At 45.0% G+C, this 22,035-nt stretch overlaps 1 protein-coding gene across 2 annotated transcripts in view; it reads left to right on the forward strand.

Annotated features, from left to right (window-relative positions):
- Positions 1–22,035, forward strand: part of MXI1 (MAX interactor 1, dimerization protein) — a 56,827-nt gene that overhangs the window by 27,533 nt on the left and 7,259 nt on the right. The gene's annotated exons all lie outside the window — the stretch shown is intronic.

Genomic DNA, 22,035 nt, shown 5'->3' on the forward strand with positions numbered 1-22,035 from the left:
AGACTCTCTTTTCCAACCTGTTTTAGGGTTGTGCCTGTTTATCCTTGAATCTGAAGTTTTAGCAAGCCTTGCAGTTTTGTTACTTGGCTGGCTCTGCTCTATGACTCAACCCTTTTGTAACAGGAGTTAAAGTAAGATAAATACCATTGAGACAAGGGGAGCTAGTTCACACACAGATCAGATTATTGCCTTCCATTCAGGATGCTATAGTTAAGGTTGTGGCAGGGTTTCCATTATAAACTTATCTTGGCTCTTCTGTGGGATTTTAGGGGGGCTGAGCAGGGGTGTCTGTTTTCTGTGCCTGCTGGAACAAAGGCAGTTCTCTGGCCAGCTGCTGCTATGAAGAAACCCCCAGGGTGGGAAAGCTGAGTCTAAATAGGTTGATCGCCTCCTCTTCCCTCTTAGCAGCCATCATTTAACAAGGGATGCGAGGACTGTCCCCAACAAGGGATGGCCAAAGATACACAAAGGCTTCAAGCCAAGTGAGTATTTCCATTCAGGCAAGATCTTTGCATTTATCAGGGAGTCAGAGCTGAGTGCTTCATGCCTCATGTTGCCCATGTGCCTCCTCCCAGGCAGCAGCAGTTTTGGGAAGCAGCTCGGCCTTTGCATGGTTTGGATTGTTCCTTCCAGGTTGTGTTTCTACTTCCTGGTAGCTTTGAGGGTCTACAGAGTTGTCATGGTCCTGTATTTCCAGGGAGGTTTTTTGTTTAGGTTTTGTTGCTCCCCAAGTCTCAGCCTTTCCAGTCCTAAGTTGAGCACTGTTGAGAAGTGTTGGCTCCTGGGTTCTCCAGTGCTCTTTACAATTTTATTTACCAATGAGGGAAAGAAAATGCAGTGCTTGGGGCTGACCCAGCACGGAGGGTGCTGTTTTCTCCATGACAACAGTAAACCGTCACTAATTCTCAGTGTGCTTATTTGCATGTCTAATTGTTACTGCAAATGCTGCTTGCCCTCAGTGCAGCTTTAGAGCAGAGCTGTCTCCATCTTTCCCTGTACCAACCTGGTCCTCTCACACTGCCCAGGTTTGCTTGGCTATGTGACCATCTTTTTCTGCCCTGAGGCTTGTGGCACAGGCAGTGAAGCTTCAAACTGTGTGGGTGAGGTGTTGGCAGCTTGAGTTACATATGTATTGTCCAGATAGGAACTGGCAGGTATTGATGGGTTTAGGATCAGAATAGCAGCTAGCTGTGTGAGCTGAGCTGTCTTGATTCTGTCTTTAACTGAGGGCCAGTAATACTGCCTGGGGTGGGGATACCATTAGGATTGACTACTGTCCAGCACTTTATAATATATATTACTAGTGAGAGGGATATTACTACCTGTGCTTCCCCTTCTGCCACTGTTTTCTGAATGTTGACAAGCTCTTTGCTTGCTATGAATTAGTCTTTGTATTACAGTTGGTATAATCTCTCTCTCTGCCTCTCCTTCCACCTCAGTTATGCTCCCTAGTCCCCACCTGCTCCAGGTTGAAGTCTCCTAACCATCAGCTTCCTCAGCAAGATCTTTTCTCCAGGGCTTCCCATTCCGAGGCACTGTATTCCGGGTCTGTGTGTCAGACGTGGTTTTACAAGCCCTTGGTTTTCATCCTTCTGGGAAGGGCACACACGTGATCACATTGGGTGGTCTGTCCAGGCAAACTGCTGTATCTGGGATCTTTGTTTAGGAGCACGCTGCTTCTGGTTTGGGGTTGTGTGTCTCTTAATGCAGGTGCTGTGGCCTGATGAGCTACACACCTCTGCAAAGCCAGCTAGGCCCTGCAATGGCTGTGCTGTGGCTGCAGTGGTTATTACCAGCCATTTGGACAGGGAGCTTCATATTGGAAGCATTTATTGTCAAACTCCAAGCAGTGTTTCTGAGCTGAGGGGATTGCTTCCCAGTTAGATTTTCACCATGTTTTATTTGCTGTATCGTTAAGTTTGTCAGTGTCTCCAGACTTAACTGTTGCAAAGATAAAAGCCTTGATAGTAATGGCTTTGTGGCTGGCAGGTGCTCATTTCCCCTATTATTTGAGATTATTCCTTTTGAATCTCACTGTTATCTCTATTATTGACACACACTGTAATTTTCAAAATTGTCCACTATTAGGTCTCTGACTCTGGTTTTTCCCTTCTTGTCTGTGAACAGCAGCCTGCTTATGTTCAGTTCAATTTGGTTTTAACCCATTCAACAGTTACACAGTTTTCTTTCAAGCACTAGCAAGAGAATAGCAGAAAACCAATAGCTCCCCTCCTCCTTCCTGAATATGTTACTTAACTCGGCCTCAATATTGCAGAGCTGCTGACGTTTCAGTGTAGCATGATTAAGAATCTTGTGCCCCTTTGATGTTGGTAAGTAACTAAAAATGTAGTAAAAAACCTAAAGCCATGTTTTAAGCTCCACTCCTTTTCTTGGTCTTGAAACATTTCATGAACACTCCAGTGGTTCTGCTAAGGAGCTGTTTGATTTGGTACCAAATATTAGCTCTAATATTTAAGTGACTTCACTTTCTGCTTTGATTTGTTGGGGTTTTTTTGATAATCTGAAAAGATTGCAGTGACATTTATATAAGGGGCTTTGTTTGATTTATAAAAGATTAAAGTTAATTTATAGTTATTATCTGTCATTAATCCTCGTACTGGAAAATTGTTTGCGTTTTTTATTTAATGGGTATGTGTGTCAGTTTGTCTCTACCCAGGATGAGTCAGAGCATGCATTTAAACAAGAAAATAACATTCTGCTTCTCATCTGCTGCAAGGCCGTAACTAAAACAGTACTTTGGAGTCCTTTAACAGGCCCAACAAAAGCTGCTTTGTAAGCAGCACCCCATCATTTTATAAAAGAAAACATGATAAAGCAAGTGACTGAAAGATGAACTTTGCTAGTCTCATATAATCTTTAAAAAGGATAATAAAATTCAGGCTTAAGTTAAATGGTGTGTGTTACACAGATAGCAGAATGAACTGTTGTCTGTGAATGTTTCAGGCACACGCCAGTTCTAGAAGGATGTGGTCAGTGTGGTGTGAAGAGGCAATGCACGGCACTGAGATGACTTCCCTGCTGCTCTGTGAAGTGGCAGTTCTGGTAGACCAATGTAGTGTTATCTGTCAGAGAAATTACATCTCCCGACAGAACAAGAAGGATGTTCAGAAAGCTATTGATCAGATTAAAAAGAAATAGTGAAATTAATGGTTTTTCTGTATACCCTCAATTTATCTATTTGGTTTTGGTGATGATTGCATTTTAATACAGCAAAAGGGAGAAAACCAAAGCTGAGTAATTGTGTAAAGAATGAGTTATTAGAACAGTGTTTTCTTATGGTAACAATGATTTAGTTCAAACAATTGAGAGACCTGAGGAGGGAAAGAGACCTTGGGAGAATCAGTGGAATTGGAAGTTTCTGAAGATTACCACAGAACTTGCGGCTCTGCAAAACCACCTTTAAAAGGACAAAGTCCAAATGAGACAAAACTTCTAGACCAAGTTGCTAAAGAGTTGTGTTTAATGTAAAAACACAGAGTGAAGTGGTGCAAGATCTTTCCTCTCTGGTGTCTTTTGAGGTGATCAGAAACAAAGTGAAAGCAAAACACATCATAGTGAGTAATGTGTTTTTCAGCCTTTCTGTCTCTTACCAGGATCCCCTGTCTATCTTTTGTGATCTCCCACCCATTCTGTCTCTTAACCTGAGAGGCTGTTTACTGCACTGTTTCTCTGAGATGGTTTCTCACGCAGCGCTGAGGTAGCATATTTGAGGTAGCAGATGAGATAAAGGAAAAACCCTGCTGAAACCCTACATTTAGGAGAAAACCATGACCTGGGTCAGCTTGCACGGAAACGTGGGGCCTTCTGAGGCTCTGCAGCACAGTTTGGTTCTGTTTCTGTAGAACAGGGACTTGAGTGTGTCTGTTAGTGAAGTGCAAGAGGAGAAGGAGGGGAAAGCATTCAACATTGAGCACTTAAATAATGCAGACATGCTGTCCACGCTGGGAAAGATAGAGGGAAGGGAAATGAAAGTATAGTGAATCCTTGCTACTCTGAATAGACGTGGATAATTGTGCTTTTGTAGTGCTGTATATACTTGCCAAGGCAGGCTGATCAGTGTTTGTCTTGAACCAACTAATCAATGTGGTGTTGAGTTCAGTGCTATTTATCAGGAGAGTTGAAACAAGGAACTAATCCAGTAAATTTCATTTGTTCTCTGGAGTGGGCTTTGTTTTCATGTTAGCTTCGTGTAGCAAACATTGACAGTACATATTGTTTTCCTCATTAATAAAACTTGGAACCTGTGATGCTCTCTGCAGCAGTCAGACCATGTCCAAGACAGCTGAGCATGCATCTTTCTTTGACTCATCCAAAGGTCAGAGCATGCACTGATCCAACTGATCCTTGTGGGATCTCTAGCTAAATCCTCCTGTCTTCATGGCCAGTGTGGACAAAGAGCTGGAGGTAGCTAGCTGTCTTTAACTCTGTTGCTCGCATGACAGATGCCTCCGTTTTCAGCTGGGACTTACAAGTTTTCAGCAGAGCTGAAGCGTGTTCTACTTCAGGAGATGTGGATAACTTATTCCACTGCTGTGCCTGGTTTTGCTTAACCTGGAGAGGTGTGTAGCTTGTGAAGTAAGGCTGTCAGAGAGATTTTTCTGGACACATTCAGGCCCAGTCTTCACTATGGAGTATCAGCCTGCCTTTTACTATATTGTGCTTGTTTCTTTGCATTGCTCTGGCAACTCAGCAGTTGGATGCTTAAAATTGGGATCAGGATCCCTGGCTGACCACCGCTCTTGTTCATGTGAAGTGCCTCCTTGTGCAGAAGCAGCATTTTGATTCACTTACAATGGAAAGTCTGCAGAGGCTTTGTTTCACAGTGGCTGGGCAGCAGAAGACTTTGAACTCTTAAGTAAAGCTGCTGCAAAAGGACATTTAGTCTCCATGCCAAAATTCGAAGGAAACAAAATGATCCTCATTTTGTTGAAGCCCTTGAGTACTGCTCATACTGCAATGTCTAGTTTCAATATGATTATCTTTTTGTAATTCAAAGTGGTGCAGTGAAGAATGGATGCATGCCTGTCTGCCTTTCTCCTTCCAGACCTCCTCTGCACCTCCCTTATGAATCCAATAACAGTTGGAGAAAGAAGAGGAAAAAGAACAATACTACTATTTTGGATATACTGTCACAAAGCAAGACTTTTATTTCAACAATGTTGAATTGAACTTGCACAATAATATCACTGTTATAAGCCAGTTTTCAGAAACAGATAGTTATCACCAAGCCCTTCTCAACTAAGATGTGTTTTAGAGACACTTTCTGATGCATTTTCTTTCTATAGTGTAGAAAGAACTGTCAGTGCAGTGTGCTTGGCCTTGCCATAACAGTCTGATGCTGAGAATCCTTTTGTCATCTGGCCTCCCAGAAGGGAGACTTCAGAGGAAACCCACATCTTGGAAAGAAGCATGCTCTGCAGTCAGGTTTCCCCACTTACTGGCTGAGTTCTTGCATTCAGTATCCTGTGCTTAACATTTCCAGAGTGGTGAATAGAAGAGGTATCAAATGGTGCTTTACTGGTTATTTACTGCTTTTAGGGAGCCAGGAGGGGGTCTGGTAGCTGCTGTGGATGTGGAATGAAAGCAGTCCTGTGTACTTAGGTGGTATCTGATTTGGAGTGCGGCATTGCCAGCTTTGGGTCTTGAATCTCTTCCCAAACTTGCATCCTCCAGTTCCCATTTGGGTGTGTTGGTGCACTTTTCTTTCAGGCTGAACCCTCTGTATGTTTATGGCTGTCCTGAGGAAAACAATAAAGACTGGGCAACTCCCCTCTGTAGTCACTGAGATTGGACTGGGGAAGAATCTGGCCCCAGGTAGGAAGTTGAGCATTTAGCTTTCCTGGCTCAGTTTTCACTCATGTCAGGGCTCTGTATCCTTCCCAAATGTGTCTCTGGAGACTCTGCAGGCTATTTGTTCTTTGTCTTTTCCTGGGGTGCTGTTTGAAGTGCTGAGAGCCTGAAATTCTGATGCAACAACTTTTCTTGTTCAAGTGTCGAACATTGCTCATGGGCCTGAAAGTGTTACTCGCTAAAAGCCACTTGGGGAGTTTCTGCCTTGGAGAAGCTGAGGTAATAGGAATATAATTTTTGAGACGGATTACCTGTTAACTACAAGTTTCAGGACTTTGTACTCTTGGGGCAGAAGTTGGAGTTGTGTGTGCTGATCTGTATCTCTATCTGATACACACGTTGAGGGTACTATAGCAACATAGCCCATGCGGGCTTGTGATAACCAAAGGAGACTCACAGTGGGATAGGAATTGTAGGCAAAAATCTTTCCCGTTCTTTCTGTATGTAGCCCTTTTTTACCACAGTATCACAGCTCCAAGAACTTATAACCTTATGGTATGCCAAGCAGGGATGGGAGCAGTGAGACACCTCCATTTAACAGATGAGGGGCAGAAACACATGGATCCAGTGCCTGGAATAATAGGCATGTGGGAACAAGCTTACATCGACCTACTCCTTTGCTTCATTGATCCATGTCTCCAGCCAGTTGCTTGCTTTTTCTCTCATTCACACAAGTGTCTCCTGTATCCCACCTTTGCTTCCTTTAAATCTTCATGCTCACTCTTTTCATCCCTGTTAGTGTCCTCCCTGTCAGTGTTGCCTGGGGCCAGGAGGTGCTGCATGATGCTGTCTTGCTGCCCTCACACCTTCTCCCATCTGAAATGAGAGGAGGGCATAATGTGAATGTACCTTTGCTGCTGTGGGTGGCTGGGGGCTTGGTGCAGTATGGTCTAGCCTGTTGTTTAGGGTGCTGTGGTGAGTAGCACAAGTGTGTACCAGATGTCCATAGCCTTGCCTGGGCTTCATCTCGCAGTTGCTGTGGCTGTTGCCTGGCTGCAAATGGTGCTGGTCACCCCAAGCAGTTTGCATAGCTGTGGGTGAAGAGACCAGGCAGGTTTCCTCCCAAAAGTGCACGTGACAACCATAAAGCAATTAAATGGGCAATGTACAACCAAGGGTCAGGGATTCTCCTCCCGTGAAACCACTGTGTAACGTGGACAGGGCTAAATCAGAGCCATGGCTGAATATAGCAGTTGATGGTGTCATTTACTTGCCTCTCATTGGGAGCTTGAATGTGTGTAGAGGTGCAGATTATCTCTGCCTGGTGCTCTTTGTGTTTGCTCTTTGGTAAATCCTTCCAGTGCCTTTGAAAACTGGAGTATCCCCTTTTCAGAGGTGACACTTGAGTCTGTCAGATGCAGGCTGAATCTCATATAAAGGTTTTGGATTTGGCCCCAGTCTGGAAGAATGCAGAGGACTCCCTGGATTCCAGAGCAGTGGATGAGTCAGCTCTTCTGCCTGATGTTCCATGAAAAAAAATGAAGGACTGTCTTTTGAAGGTATCCTTTATGTGTACATTGCTGCCAGAGCATCACTTCCCATTATCTGTGTAATGAGATTTTCTGTCCCTGTGCCTGTTAATTACTTACCTTTGAGAGTGCATTCATAAAGCAACATGACTTAGGAAAAATGAAAAGCTTTTGCAAAGGAAGGCTGCTTTTAGCTCCTGTTTTTTTGCCCAGGAGTTCGAGTACCTCAAGACTCAAAATGAAGGGATTGCCATGAATGGGAGATTTCACAAATAATGTGCTCCACTCACGGAAGGTGAGGCAGGAAAGGGGATGTAGCAGTTACACAGTGTTACATCTTGTACAAGGGTTTCTGCCCAGGAGAGGCTGAGGGAAAGAGGGAGGCATAACACAAACTGATACAGAAAGGCTTAGGCACTGAAACCTCCAGTGGAAACAGGACACAAGCTTGAAGTGCAGCATTCCTTTCATGGCAGTGGAGTCTGCGAATGGTATCAGTGGGTTCATGCATGGTCCAGGCTGATAACAGTTTGTCTGATATGGGTGTGGTTTTTATCAGGGTAGGTAGTAAACAGCTGCACAGAACTTAGTCATGCTTATAAAGTCAAATGCAGGCTCCTGCCTCCCAGTTGGCTGGTTCCTGAGCTAGGGTGGAATATCTGAAAGCATCTGAATCATTTAGAACCACAGCTCTTAATGATTCTCAGATGAATACTTGCTCCTTCACTTGGCCAGTTGTTGCTCCTCCCTAGCTGTCTCTACAGTGCTGTAGCTATGTCATGTGGAGAGCAGTGCCAACGGTCCCTGTACTAAACCTTGCTGTCCAGGATAGTGAATAATGCAACAAAGAAAGGAGGACATTCAGTAGCCACTGTTCTTCATGTGAATAAGTGAGTGTATTTGTAGAGGAAGGGCATGGACAAGGTGAAGGCTGGCATAGCCACACACCCTTCAGAGGGAATATGTGGAAAGGAAAAGGAAGTTGATTACAGACTCAATTCTGCTGCTTATTTGTATATGGGTAGATCTCCCTGTGAACAGCCCAGAAAAGAAAAGGAACAGGAAGGTTCAGATGTGAGATCAGCCCTGAGAATCTTACTGTGGCTGTCCCTAGCCTTGAAGAAGAGCTTGGTCATCCAAGACTGTCTTAGGACCTCAAAACAGGCAGCTGCCAGTATTTGCATCTGCTACCACAGTGTGTGCCTCTGCTCTTCCCACTCAGGGCTTGATTGTGCAGGAGGGATTGCTCTGGCTATCCCAGGAAGTTCTCCACATTTTCTTCCCAGGAGGGACTTTCCAAACATAGTGGAAGACACAACCTGTTGAACTTGGGGTAATACCCTGTAATTCCACATGTTTAAAGCCCAGAACTTAAGATGGAAAGTGCCCTGCTCCTTCTGGAAACTCAGTGAAATTCTTCAGATGAGTTATTCTGAAAGAGGGAGCAGGGTAGCAGGTTTGTTGTAGAAATCAGAGGCTAAAAAGAGGTTGCTTTATATCTCCTATGTCTTTCATTCCCACTTATTTTGGCCTTGTTCCTTTGGGTGAGCTGAGTTGCCCAGGCAGACTTTGCCCAGCTGCATGGGAATCTTCCACACAGCTCAGAAAATACCACTCATTAGCCACACTTTGGTAATGTCAAGAGGCTGAACGTGGGGTGAGCACTCATATTTGCGCAGATGCACACAGTTACGTGCAAGCTCACACAAAGAGCTTGCAGTTAAAACCTACATGCCCATCTCTTTTAACAGAGGAAGACAGCCCCAGCTGTGTATACAGCTTGGTGTTTCCCTTTGATCTGTGTTTGTTTCCAGTGTTTCTCACAGACTGGATCCTGGCACTCAGCTGCCTGCTCTCTTCCATGTTTGCAGCTGCATAACTGCATCTAGAGAATCCTGCTGGGATGACTGGGATGTAACTGGTTTCAGCAGCTTTGGGTGGGGGTTTGTCTTCCCTGCAACCCATCTTGTTTACTTTCTCCTGGCCTTTCCTCCCCAGCCCACACCCCATGGGACTGTTTCATTCTGCTAGTGGAAACTCTGCCTTGCAGATGCCTCAGAATCCTCCCTTTCACTTTGCCTCCTGGCTCCCACGCAAGTGGCATTGCTGCCCTTTTACAGCTCCATGCAGCAGCTACAGCTGCCACTCCGGAGCAGATCTTTCACTCTGTCACCAGGGTCAGAGCTCAGAGAGGCAAAATTCCCCTTCGCTTTCCAGAGACTGGGCATGCTGCCCCTGCAGCTGGCTTGGGCCCTGTGCCCAAGGGAGAGCAAGAAACTGTACTCTGCGCACTTAGGAAGTGTTTTGTGAAGCTGTCAGAGATGAGTGCTGCAGGCCCCTTTCAGCCCTTTGGGTCTGTACCCTTGCCCCAAGGCAGGATAAGCTCTGTCTAAACCTCTCCTGACCTGATGCCAATCCAGCATGGCCTGAAAAACCTTTGGCAGCAGGATTGCTTAGGGAGGCAGTGTAACCTATTACCCTGAGTAACTGTTGGTACCACTAGAAAGTTTGTTCTAATGTTAAATTAGAAGGAAAATTATTTCAGTGTTGTTCTAAGGGAGAAAAAAAGCCATCCAAAGTTGAGTGTGTGAAGGAGAGAATCCCAAATGCTCGACACAGTAATCAGCTTTCATAGCAAGAATCACTCTGTTAGACCCCAGAAGTATGTTGAGGAATTCTGTCTGGTATAAGCAAATAAGGGAAAACATAATTAGTTTTCCTTTTCTTCATGCATGTGTTTGCCACTTCACCTACCCAGAAAAGCAGCGCTGATGCCAAAAGAAGTGGGAAACCGGATGGGAACACTTTGTCTCCACTGGATATTCTATGTAGTATGACCCTGGTAGGAAATGCGCAGAGCCTGTTCTCTGTGGCGTGACCTCTCTTAAACTTTTCTTGGCTTGGCAAAGCAGCTTACAGGCTTGGTGTTCACTGGAAAAAGCACATATGGGGATGTGTATCAGTGAAGGGATTGCAAAGGGGGAGAAGAAGAGAAATCTTCTGGTGTCATATACCCGAAGAAAACAAGGCCTCTTGAGTCATGAGTGTCTCTTGCATGAATTGTGGGGGTCTTGGTGATCTCTGAGAAAAATACATGTGATGGACAGCGAGCAGAGTGGGAAGGGGGTTGTACTGTGCTATGGGCATGTTGTAAATGGTTAGCAACAGTCAGTGTGGAAAGCTGTTGTATAGAAGTAGGGGACTTGCACAAGGCCTCCAAGCTGGTTCTCAGGTCTGTGCAGACAGTGCTGCCTTGCCCTTGCCCTCAGCCGCCCAGGGAAAGCAAACTGCATGAGTTTCTTAAAGGTTTTTTTTTTCTTTAAGGAGCATTTGTTAAAACCATTCTGTTATTTAAAGTACAAAATATGATTAATCTTTACAGCTCTTGTAATCTCCACTGCATCCCTGGTAGTGTTCTGTGATTCTGAAATCCAGCACCTGGAGTTAAATGTCTTCTACCCCCACATAAAACCAGTGTATGAGCCAGGGTAACCTGTGCATTTAAAACAGAAAGAAGAGGAAGCGTCCTATGCAGATGTTTATGTTTGCTTTTTTAAATCATGTGATATCTGAGTTACTCTGGTGGCTGTTTTTTTTTATGGAGCCTAAATTATATTCTTAAGGACATATGGGATTAACTGTGGGACATCAAAAACTAAAGGCTTTAGAGAAATAAGTTTGACGACTGCTTGATTGCAAAGTCAACAGTATAACCTTCATCTTGCCATCCTGATTCTAAACTCCTTTGAGCTGCATTGAAGTTCCATCTTAGGAATTTCTTGGGACAGTGGTAAAAGCAGACCTCAGACAGGTTTTGCTGCATATATGGAGAGAACAGTGAGGGGTTATTGAACCATGTTGAGAAATGTAGCCATGACAAAGGAGCTGGAGCACCTCCTGTATGAAGACAGACTAAGAAACTTTGGGCTGTTCAGCCTGGAGAAGAGAAGCTTCCAATATCTGAAGGGGGCCTACAAGGATACCGGTGAGGGACTCTTCATCAGGGACTGTAGTGACAGGACAAGGGGTAATTAGTTCAACTTAAACAGGGGAAGTTCAGGTTAGATACAAGGAAGAAGTTCTTTACTGTGATGGTGGTGAGGCACTGACACAGGGTGCCCAAAGAAGTGGTGCCCATGGCAGGGGTTTGCAATTGGATGATCTTAAGGTCCTTTCCAACCCAAACCATTCTATGATCTTGTACTCTAGGCATTACTAACTAGCAGAGAAAGCTGAATGAAGTAGCTTCCCAAAGTGACCTGCTCCCTAGGCACTTCAGATACCAGTGTCACTGCTGACCTAGTGGAGCACCTGAAAGCCAAGAGTGGATTTAGTTGTGCGGTACTCTGGAGGAATTAGTATTAGCTCCATTTTGTGGCTGAGCAGTGCTTCAGTTCCTCAGGGGATCTGCCTGAGGTCACACAAGCTGCCTGCAGACAGGTCTGCTGACTCTCACTGAAAGGTCTTGCCTGCTGCATAACCCTTGCCTGCTTGTGGAGGCAGTTGAAATGTTGGCTCTGTTGGTTGCTGCTTCACCCTTCCTGAACATACATACAAACTCTGCAAGATTCTGCCTTGCCATTTGACTCTCATGATGAGGAAACTCAATTCAGCCTCTCCCCAGGTGAATGGGTTATAGTGAAATATATATATATATATATATATTCTGAATATATATTCTGTTTTCCTTGTTTGGGGTTTATTTGTTTTTTTTTTAGTTATCATTATTTTTTAACACCGATGCATTTGAAACCAGTAAGGAGTGATCCCAGGATGGGACACTCTATAGAAAACATCTGGTGATGAAGCAGCAATTTATCTTGCCTAAATGCACGAAGCCCTGTGGGTGAGATAAACATGCCAAAATAACAGGGAAGAAGGGGTTGTGACTGTGATTATATATGCAGTGCAACTGCAGGTATTTCTGCAAACTCATGTGCTTATTTTCTTAATATTGTTCTAATAGATGAGCAAATGGAAACCACTTTGCACCAAAGCAGAGGACCTGGTGTTCCAGCTCCTCTCTTCTAATTATTTTTCTTTCCAAAGCAAACTGTGAACCTTTCAGTGTCTGGTTTGTTCCCAAGTGGGATCCTTACCCTGTTCCCGCTGGGAGAATACAGAGCGAGCGAGCGTAAGGCAGCTAATCCTCCCACAAATGTTAGTTTATTCAACTACAGCTGTTCTTGGTTTGGGGGAATTAAAACTGTATTCCTCTGTGGCATTGCTGACCCAGGCAGGGGTTGCAGTGATCTTCTCCAGCTGATCAGGAGTTCACTAGGTAGAATGTCCTGTGCTCAGCATGGTGACTTCTTGAGTCCCAAGGAAGCACTTGGAGTTTCATAGCTGACCTGAAAAAAAGCTGAGTAATTTTCATGCCTTATGGATATATTTTGTCTTTGCTTCCTGCCCAAGGAAATGGTTTCCAAGTGGCTAGTTTCATGCTTTTTTAGCTTGTTAGAGGTTTGAGCAGTCTTGCATCTCTTGGCCTTCATATATACCTGAAGGAGAGAAGAAAGTGCAAGGAAGGCATCAAGGGCAGTTAAAGGAAAGGGGCAAGACAAGAGGTTTGGTTTGTTGTTATTGGTTTCATTTTCTAGGTGATAAAACTTCCTTCTATGTGGAAGAACTGTATTGACAATGAGCTTGTATTAGCACATCAAACTAGCTAAGCAGAAGCAAGGTGTGTTTTCACACTCTCTGGTACCTCCTTTCAAAAAACTGTCTTTCCTAGTACCTCTTTCAAACACGTTTTTCTTTCCTGGTACATCTGTTATGTGTGAGATCAAGACACGACTCACCTGCTGGCATAGTGCTGGGAGCTGGTCAGCTGCTTCTGCTGAGGAACATACATAGTTACCTTGAGTTAAAACTGTTGGTCACTTAACATTAGCTATCTCTTAAGCTTTTGAAATACAGTATTGCTGTTCTTTGTGTGTAAAAATCAATTTCCAATAGGAAAAACAGTGCTTCAGAAAAATAGAATGTAAAATAATGCTCTAGAAAAAGAAAATTCATAGAACTTTTATATTCTCCTTCCTAGGGCTTTTTCCCAAACACACATCCTATAGTGACCCTGGCTGGCAATTCCTTTTCTGGGGGGAAGTTTGAGGTTAAATTTAAAACAGTTTTACAAGGTGAAATGACATGCACTGCTTCCTCTGTTCCAGATGCATGCCCTCTGTACCTGAAAGGTACAGTGGATATTTGATGACTCCTTAAATATTTCTGACAGTGTGGAGAGGTGTTAGATGAAGAGCACATGCTTTCCTTCTGGAAGAAAAGATTCTGTGTAAACAACTATTTCAAATTGTCACATTCTTTCATTAGGAGTTATGCTTCCATGAGTTGAGGAAACTGGAATATAATGGCTGGATGTTCCTGTGGAACCTGCTCTAGGTGGCCTTGCTTTGGCAGGGGGTTGGACTAGATGATCTCCAGAGATCCCTTCCAAACTTAATGATTCTGTGATTCTGTGAAAAGCAATGTATAGGGTGGAAAAACTCTGTCCTGTCTTAATGAACGGTACAAATATCTTTTAGTAGCAATAGCTTATCTGTATAATTAAAATATATATATATTAATGACAAAAATAACTTCTGCTACTAGATCATAGAATCCCAGACTGGTTTAGGTTGGAAGGGACCTTAAGATCATGTAGTTCCAACCTGGCCTTGAACACTGCCAGGGAGGGGCAACCACAGCTCTGGGCAACCTGTGCCAGTGCCTTAACACCCTCATAGTCAAGAAAATCTTCCTTTAATCTCAATCTCCCCTCTGTCAGGTTAAAGCCATTCCCCCTTGTCTCTAAAGCCCCTGTAAAAAAGTCCCTTCCCAGCTTTCTTTAGATCAGAGTGTATTCCTGATATCAATATGTTCCCCACTCATGATTTTGACAACAGAAGATATGTTTTCCCAAGTAACAAGTTGGTAGCATTCTTTAACTCTTTCACTGATGGACAAATGTCAGTCTTACAAAACAAGTGCTTGCTTCTTTCAGCTGGTCAGTGGCATTGGTAGTTTAGTTCGGAGTCTTTTCAGTCTTATTAGGAAGCAACAGAGGCTCTGATCTGAGTTACTGTCTGTGCCTTTACTGCTGTGACACCCTATGGACCATTCTGCTGTAGCCAGGTTACCAGTCCAGGATCACTTTCCGTTTGCCTGGAGGGAAGCTCCCTGATTATTCAGGTTCTTCCAGTCTCAGTGCAGAGACAGAGGTTGTGCACCACCTTTGATTCGTCCTTGAGGGGCTCTGAGGACTTGGTGGTATAGATCCCAACTGGAGAGCTCTTCCCATTGCCTGGCAGTTTTGGAGGCATTTAAGGATTATGACATGAGAGTATCCCTACTTCTCAGTATCTGACTGCAGAAGCCCTGCAGGAGCCTGCAGTACTTCTTCATTCCTTTCCAAAGGCACAGTGCTCAGCCAGGAAACCTCTGAACAGAATAACCAAGAATAGCTGGTGAGTTTGGAAGATCTTGGCTATCTTTGCAGCTGACCCAATTCTAGCAGTAAAGCTGAAAATCCATAGGTCACAGCAAAGCAGATTCCTGCTCCTCTTTGGCACAGGAACCACTCTGCAGAGCCTTGATGAATGGCACAGCTGCTTTGCAGACATGGTGGTGGTATGGAGGAGGATGCTACGCTGGTTGGAGCAGCATCACCAGACGTGGCTGTGAGCACGCTGTGTATCCCTAGAAGGATAATTATAATGGGATTAGTGAGGAGGGCTGCACAGGACACCGTTGGCTATTTACAGAGCAGGGCTATTTTTAACCACCTTTTAACAAAGGTGGAGTTTTTATTAGACTGGGCTAGTTGGGGCATTATAATTAACCAAACTGGGTTGCACGTTGCTGTTTACAGTGTGCTTTGCATGTTTCCCAGAAGTCAAATGCAGGATTGTAACCATATCATAAAGCCAGGGTAACAAATCTGTGATACCTGTGTGGTTGGCAGTGAGCATGATGGAAACGTTGGTGCCAATGATCTTGTGCAGGAGGTACCTGGACATGACCATACCAACAGCAGACTAGGCTGTGTTTAAGTCAGGAAGATGTGATGTAGTGCATTTATGGCCTGTGGTGGCTGTAGGGCTTAGCATGCTGTTGTAAGCACAGCTCAGCCTAAAAGGGGTTTAGCTGGTGACATTGTGTATTGTGCTACAGTAGAGTTCAGTTAATTATATGCACCAGGGATTAGAATACTTCATGGCTAATGATCAGGATCAATAATAGTAGATCATCAGTACATAATTTTTCGGGAGGGGGATTAACTCTGATAAATAATAATAGACTCTGCTCCAGAGCATCTGTTGCTGTTTGACATCTCTTAATTGTCCAAATTTCTCTCAAAGAAAGATGTAGAGAGCTGATGAACTGAGAGGTCAGTGCTGGACCTGGATGAAAATGAGGGGGCAAGAGAGAATGCCAGGCATTGATTGCCTCTGCTGGGCAACTGGCCACCTAAGCTGCTCTCATCACCTTTTCATTGTGAAGCACAGGCTGTTACATTTGGTCTTTCTCTACTGAGTTGAAGCAGCCTGTCTCGCTGGTGCCTCTGAAGATCAAAGGGGTTAGGAAAGGATGAGCAGTCATATTACCAAACAGCTGTGAGTTCATTCTGGAGGAGGCACCTTCCAAAATTGTATCATTTTTATTACTGTGAGCATCTGTAGTTTAATTTTTTTTGCCATTCCTTTAAACATCCTAGTTTTGGAAGTCATGGGATTACAGATGGTCTCTTTTATTATTCTTATTTTATTCATTTAAATGAGGCTTCTGTATTCTAGCCCTCTAGTTCAAAGAGAAAAACTTCAAGATATACAACAAGTAAGACCCAAAGGCCCAGAAGTTCTTGTGTGAATAAAAAATAGCCCCAGATATATCGCTTCAGCTTCAAAATCATAATGTTGCTTTAGTCTAATTGTTTAGGATCGGCTTGATTTGAGATTTCTGAGTGCAGTCATGGGATCTTGTTTAGATGTCAGTGCATTTGGCAACTGTATTCTTGGTCCAAAAAGTTTCTAGTCCAGTCTGTCAGAGAAGAGGACAGAAACGGGGCAGGCTGAAGGATGATGGCTAGTGATAGCAGAGCAAACAGCCCAGCCTTTGCAGTGTTCATCAGAGGAGAGAGTGAAAAATAAGGTAGTAGAGACTCAGTGTGAGATGAGAGTAGTCTTAGTCCCTCAAGTGCCCTCTGACATGAGAGTAGGAGTCCTTGTCTTCCAGAAGTGTTTGCAGTGCTGTGGCCTTGAATCTTGGAAGTGGAAGCTCTCTCACATATCCATGTAAACTCAAGGTGTTTGTAGGCCAACCCCTGCACCCACTAAAGAACATGATTTACACTTGATGTCCGCAGTGTGGACAGACTGACCAGCCTTTGGGAGCTAAAGCTGAAGGTGTCTGTTCTCCTTCCATATTGCAGCCCAGGAGACTCCTGTTCTGCAGGAAAGCCAAATCTTTCATCCACATCTCCCATATGTCACCAAGGGATTGCAGACTGCCTGATTTCCCCCTCCCTCTGTCCCTCCCTTCCCCATTTTTGATTTTGGAAAGCCTTAAAGTAATTAAGCCTTCAAAATCAAGATGAAATTAGGAGACTCCTCAATAGTATTTGATTCTATACCTAGAAGGATCTCAGGCAAGGGAGAGACCTTGACGTGGAAAGAGTGTCTCCCTCCAGACTGCAATAGTAAGCTAGAAAGACCCGTGCTGGAACAGACCAGTGGTGGCGACAGACCATTTGGCACAAGCTTTGTTGGTCTTGCAGCTTCTTTTTGCCAAGAGCTTGAAGCTCTTCCAAAGCTGAAATCAGCAAAGAGTCTTCCCATCTAGAAGAGCTGGGGGTATCTGTGTGTGCCTATGGGGTACACATGCCAGCTCTGCAGGGGAGGGCCAGGCGGGGCTTGGGGACAGTCAGGACAGGGGTTATAGGACTTCTCTCAGAGTTTACAATGGAGAGTATGTGCAGTATGTTTTAAGTTAAAATCTTTGTTTTTTGCTTACTGTAATGCTGGCGGCTTCTGTTACAGACATGAGAAGGGTTTGTGGGCTCTAAAACTCTCCATCTTTTCCAAGTATTCCAGTTGTTTAGCAAAGGACTTCCTTTGCCAGTATACCTTGTTTTGGGTTTGTGACTGAGGTGTCCTTTGGACAAATACTGCAGTGGCAGAGCTCATCAATTCATTGCTGTCTGTATTTCATTTCCACTTATGGGCTTGAATCAGGGTGCTGCTTTCTGAAGCACTGTGCCACCCGTTATCTCCCTGTCATGTAGCTTGTCACCTGGCAGAGATGCCTTGATTTGTGTGCCTTTGAAAAGCTGCATTGCCTTGTTTTTGAGTTCTTATTACTGTTATTTGTCTTACTGTTGTTTAATCATGGGCCTCTTCATTTGTGGTTTGCTTTTCATCTGCCCTTGATTGGAAAATGCAGTTGGTGTGTGCTCATCTTTAACTTCTGCAGACAGATCTGGCATGATTAAGATCAGGCTGAAAATGGTGCCCATAGAACTTTCTTGTTCCTTTAAATTTGTATTTATATCACATTGTCAACTCTGTTTATTGTCAGGCCTAAATTTTCATTTCTTTGTTTATTTTATATGATAGAAAAGCTTAAAAAATGCAAAGATCTAAAGGCTTATTTTTTTTCCAATTACTTTTTCATGGTACATTTTATTAGCATTTGGAATACAAATACTCTTACATGCCAAGAAGCCATCGGTAGAAATTGACTGGAAACAGAGGCAATGAGCAAGTATCTCCTTCAGCCAGGAGCAAATGCAGGAAAACAAACCTGAGACCTGATTTACAATCAGAAAGCAAGGCTTGTTCCAAATGATTTCACAGCTCAGGTGGAGAATTTTAACTTCTAAGTGTGTATTTCTGAGCCAGGTTTCTTCTTCCAGCATGTGCCTCGCTAGTGGTGTCCTGTGGAACTGGGGTGAGTGGTGTGTCTATTGCTGGCTGGCTGGGTGCCACTTGCATAATGCTCTGCAGCAGAGCAGTGCTGCTTGGCCCCTAGTGCCTCCCCATCCTAGTGTTTGGCACATCCTTCACTGAAGACAAGTGTACAGTGAAGCAGGGGGCAGATATTGCAGAGAGGTCTGGGCTGGGGGTTGCATAGGAGAGCAAGTCATATGAGAGATGAGAGCAAGGAGATCAAGTCAGATGATGGCTGTTAGAGATAAGCACGCCTCTGACCTGTGAATTGCTTTTAGAAGGAATCCATTATTTTCCCCCATTTTCCCTGCCCTCTGGTTTTTGCATGTGTTTCTCATTATTTTTATCACAAAATCATTCTCATCCGGTGAATTATGGATGTGGGGTCACTTGTATTTCTCCAGGAACTGCTTTCTTTAACCAGTGATTCCCTCCTGAATTTTTTAATCTGTTAGCTCTGAAATCCAAACAAACTTGGTGGTTTCTAATTTCAGGGTTAAATTAGACTTGGCTTTGAAAAGGTGTAGAAGGAAAAGGAGGAGGGCAGAGGGGAAGGATGATAATGTCCTTTTCCATGTTAGGATCTACCTTCTGCTGGTTCTTTTGGCGCTGCATTTGGTTTGGTTCTGGCTTTTAACGTCTCTTGGAGATCAAGTGTCTGATTTAGCCTCAGTGGGACATGAGCATATTCCTAATGTTAAGCACATGCTTAAATCCACTGTTGAATTCAAGCCCTGTAGACCTGCAGGCGCAGTACAAAAATATCTGGGAAATGCTTTTCCCTCAGATGCTCCCTTCTTTCAACATACAAAAATCAGAATTCAGCATTTTGAAGAGCTGCTGGAGGCGACTTGGTCATTTGCTGCTGGGAGGGAGGCTTCATCTTTTAAAGATGGGAAGAGAGTGTGTGTGTCTGTGTGTGTGTGTCCGTGCATGTGTGTGTTTTGCGGATGTTCAGGCCTTGATTCATCGAAGCCCATCAGCAGTGTCTGACTTAGGGCATAGTGCTGAATCTGGCAAACCTGCTGCTTCAGAGCTGACTGTTCACGTATGTGACTGACTCTTCAGCACAGAAAGTTTCTGCTCTCAGGTCCCATTGCTTCTACCCATGGTGGAAGCTGGAAAAACACCCCACAAACCCAAAACCTGTCCTAGCAAAGAAACTGCAGCCTCTACAGGGATGTTGATGTTCAGGGATGGCTCCATGGTAGTCTTGCCCACAGCCATTGCTACAACACTTACAAGAGGAGGATGGGTCCGAGCAGGAGGACCCGCTCAAGCACAGGGTGCACCAAGGTTTGGCTGAGACCATCAGGGTGCAGGGAGGGAAACTGCTGCTGGCCTTCCAGCCCTGGGCTGGTTCTTGCAGGGAGCTCCCAAAACATTAGGGGTAGGTGGGTTTCTAGCCCTTGTGCTTTGTAACCAGCAGACACAAGGCTTGAAGGGAGGTTAGTGGCTTCCTGCCCGGCTTGTTGTGGTGCAGTGGTGGGCTAGGTTGAGTCCTACCCCAAACCCCTCAAAAATATCCTCAGAGGAGTGGGGGAAGGAAATAGGTTTGTTGTTTTGGTTTTATTTTGCACCCACATCATTTTCTGCACTGCAGATTTGATCCAGGCAAAAAGGAGCCCAGTTCCTGCAGTGGGATTTGAGTGCATGTTGTACAGGGAGACAGCTGAAGCTATGAGCAAAAAGCATGCATAAATAAAGGCTTCCTCCCCGTGCTTTATATAATCAGAGTAGATGATGTCATTGGGAGAGGAGAGGAGAGCAGGCTGTGAAATTACAGCCCTCTGCAGCCAGGCAGAGCCAAGTGCAAGGAGGGACTGCACAGAGCAGGGGCCAGGCTCCTCTCTGAGAGGGGCTCAGGACCAAGGGCCTGGGGGCTCAGGCTTGGAGGGGAGCTGTGGAATAGAAGCAGATAATCTAAATTCAGTCAGAAGCTCTCACACAGGCACAAAGGAAAAGGGGGCCATGTGCCCAGTGGGCAGCAGTGGGGCTGCCATTGCAGGGGCCAGCACCACCTTCTTTCACGTGCAGCCACCTTATAGCTTGTTGTGGATCAGCTGGCAGGGCTATGGGGCAGCTGCTTTAGGAGCTGATGTACCTTCTTCACCCAGAGCAGCTCCTGGAAGAGAAGAGAGGGTATCCTTGTTCTGTTTGCCCTCTACACCACTGGGGAACTTACTTCTAGGCTCTCCCTGGCCCTACAAGGGGGGGAAGCAGAAGGGGCAGAGGGGCTCTGTCCTAGCCAGAGTTGCCTGGTGGAACAGGATAGAATGAGAGGTGTGTGTTACACTCTGGTTTTCTGAAGCCCCTCCGGTGCTTTGCTCTATTTCTGGCCACCCTGATGCCCCACATGGTCATCTCAAACAGGAGATTTCCCCCTCATCAGGCTGAGCAGGAGTGGGGCACCAGACTGATCTCCTGATAAAGAGGAGAGCCCCCTCCTTTCAAATGCTCCGTGGATTCCTTCTTCAGCACATCCAGCACCTACTGTGTGGTCAGGATGATGTAAAAGCCTGTTTTTTTCCAAGGATGCTTATGCAGGAGAAAGGGCTCCAGCTTCTCCCATCTCCCTCCCCTGCAGCAAGTGTGCAAAGGCTTCTGCTGCAGCTGAAACTGGAATTCACCTTCTGTCATCCTCTGTGTTCCCTGGGATCAAAGCAGTGAGAGGGAACAGCCTTTTGCGCCAAGCCTGAGTTGTTTCTCTGTTATATAACAATATGGGCGTTTAGACTTGTTTTTCCAGATATTGGCAGATGCATCAAATATTGGCATAATCCAGTGGTTTACATGGAAAGCCGTCTGGCTCTGTCTGGAGCCTGCACAATGCTGGTATTTTCATTACATACAAGAGCCTGCAGCGTTGTCAAAGCCACGTTGCAACAGAGTCCAGGTAAACAAGGGGGAAAGACGTTTGGATCATGGCCTGACCTGTGGGATTACAGCTGTCCAGGTACAGCTCCAGGACCTGATAAGAAAGATTAATACATTGGGGATTGCTTTCTGTCTGAAATGGAGTTTTAGCTAAATTTCTTGTGGTGGTTTTGAGCTCTGGAGTTGTATTTTGGGTTTTACTGAAGCCACCTGTCAGTGTGTCAGACCTGTCTGTGTGCTCTGTGCTTTAAGAACCCATCGTGGTCCACTTGGGGTGTGGAAGTTGAGGGAGGGCAGGGACTGACTGAGATAGGTTTTGAAAATGCAAAGGCAAAGTATTGAACACTGCAGAGGGGAGAGAGCTGAGGGAGCTGTTGGATTTGATCTCTCTGAATCATAGAATCACAGAATGGTTTGTGTTGGAAGGGACCTTAGAGATCATCTGGCTCCAGCCCCCTGCCAGGGACAGGGACACCTTCCATTAGAGCAGGTTGCTCCAAGCCTTGTCCAACCTGGCCTTGAACACTGCCAGGGATGGGGCAGCCGCAGCTTCCCTGGGCACCCTGTGCCTTGGCACCTTCACAGTAATGAATGTTTTCCTCAGGACAAAGAAAGCACCATGCTGGGATGCCAGGATGGTTTGGGCTTTGCTCTTTGCTATCCCAGTTCCCAGACCCAGTAGCTCCAGGAGGTGACTGCTGGTTGAAGGGCCTGGCTGTCCTGCTCTGCACTGGCCTATGCACTAAGGCTGGCCTGCTGCTGTGTGCTGATGTAAAGCCCTGTGTGTTTCTCTCTGTGAGCTGTGGATGGAGATACAAACACACTTGAGGTTTGCAGTGGCTCAGCTCTGAGTGCAAAATAAGGGGAAAATCCAA

This window comes from Melopsittacus undulatus, chromosome 4 (genome assembly GCF_012275295.1).
Source record: "Melopsittacus undulatus isolate bMelUnd1 chromosome 4, bMelUnd1.mat.Z, whole genome shotgun sequence".
NCBI classification, from domain to species: domain Eukaryota; kingdom Metazoa; phylum Chordata; class Aves; order Psittaciformes; family Psittaculidae; genus Melopsittacus; species Melopsittacus undulatus.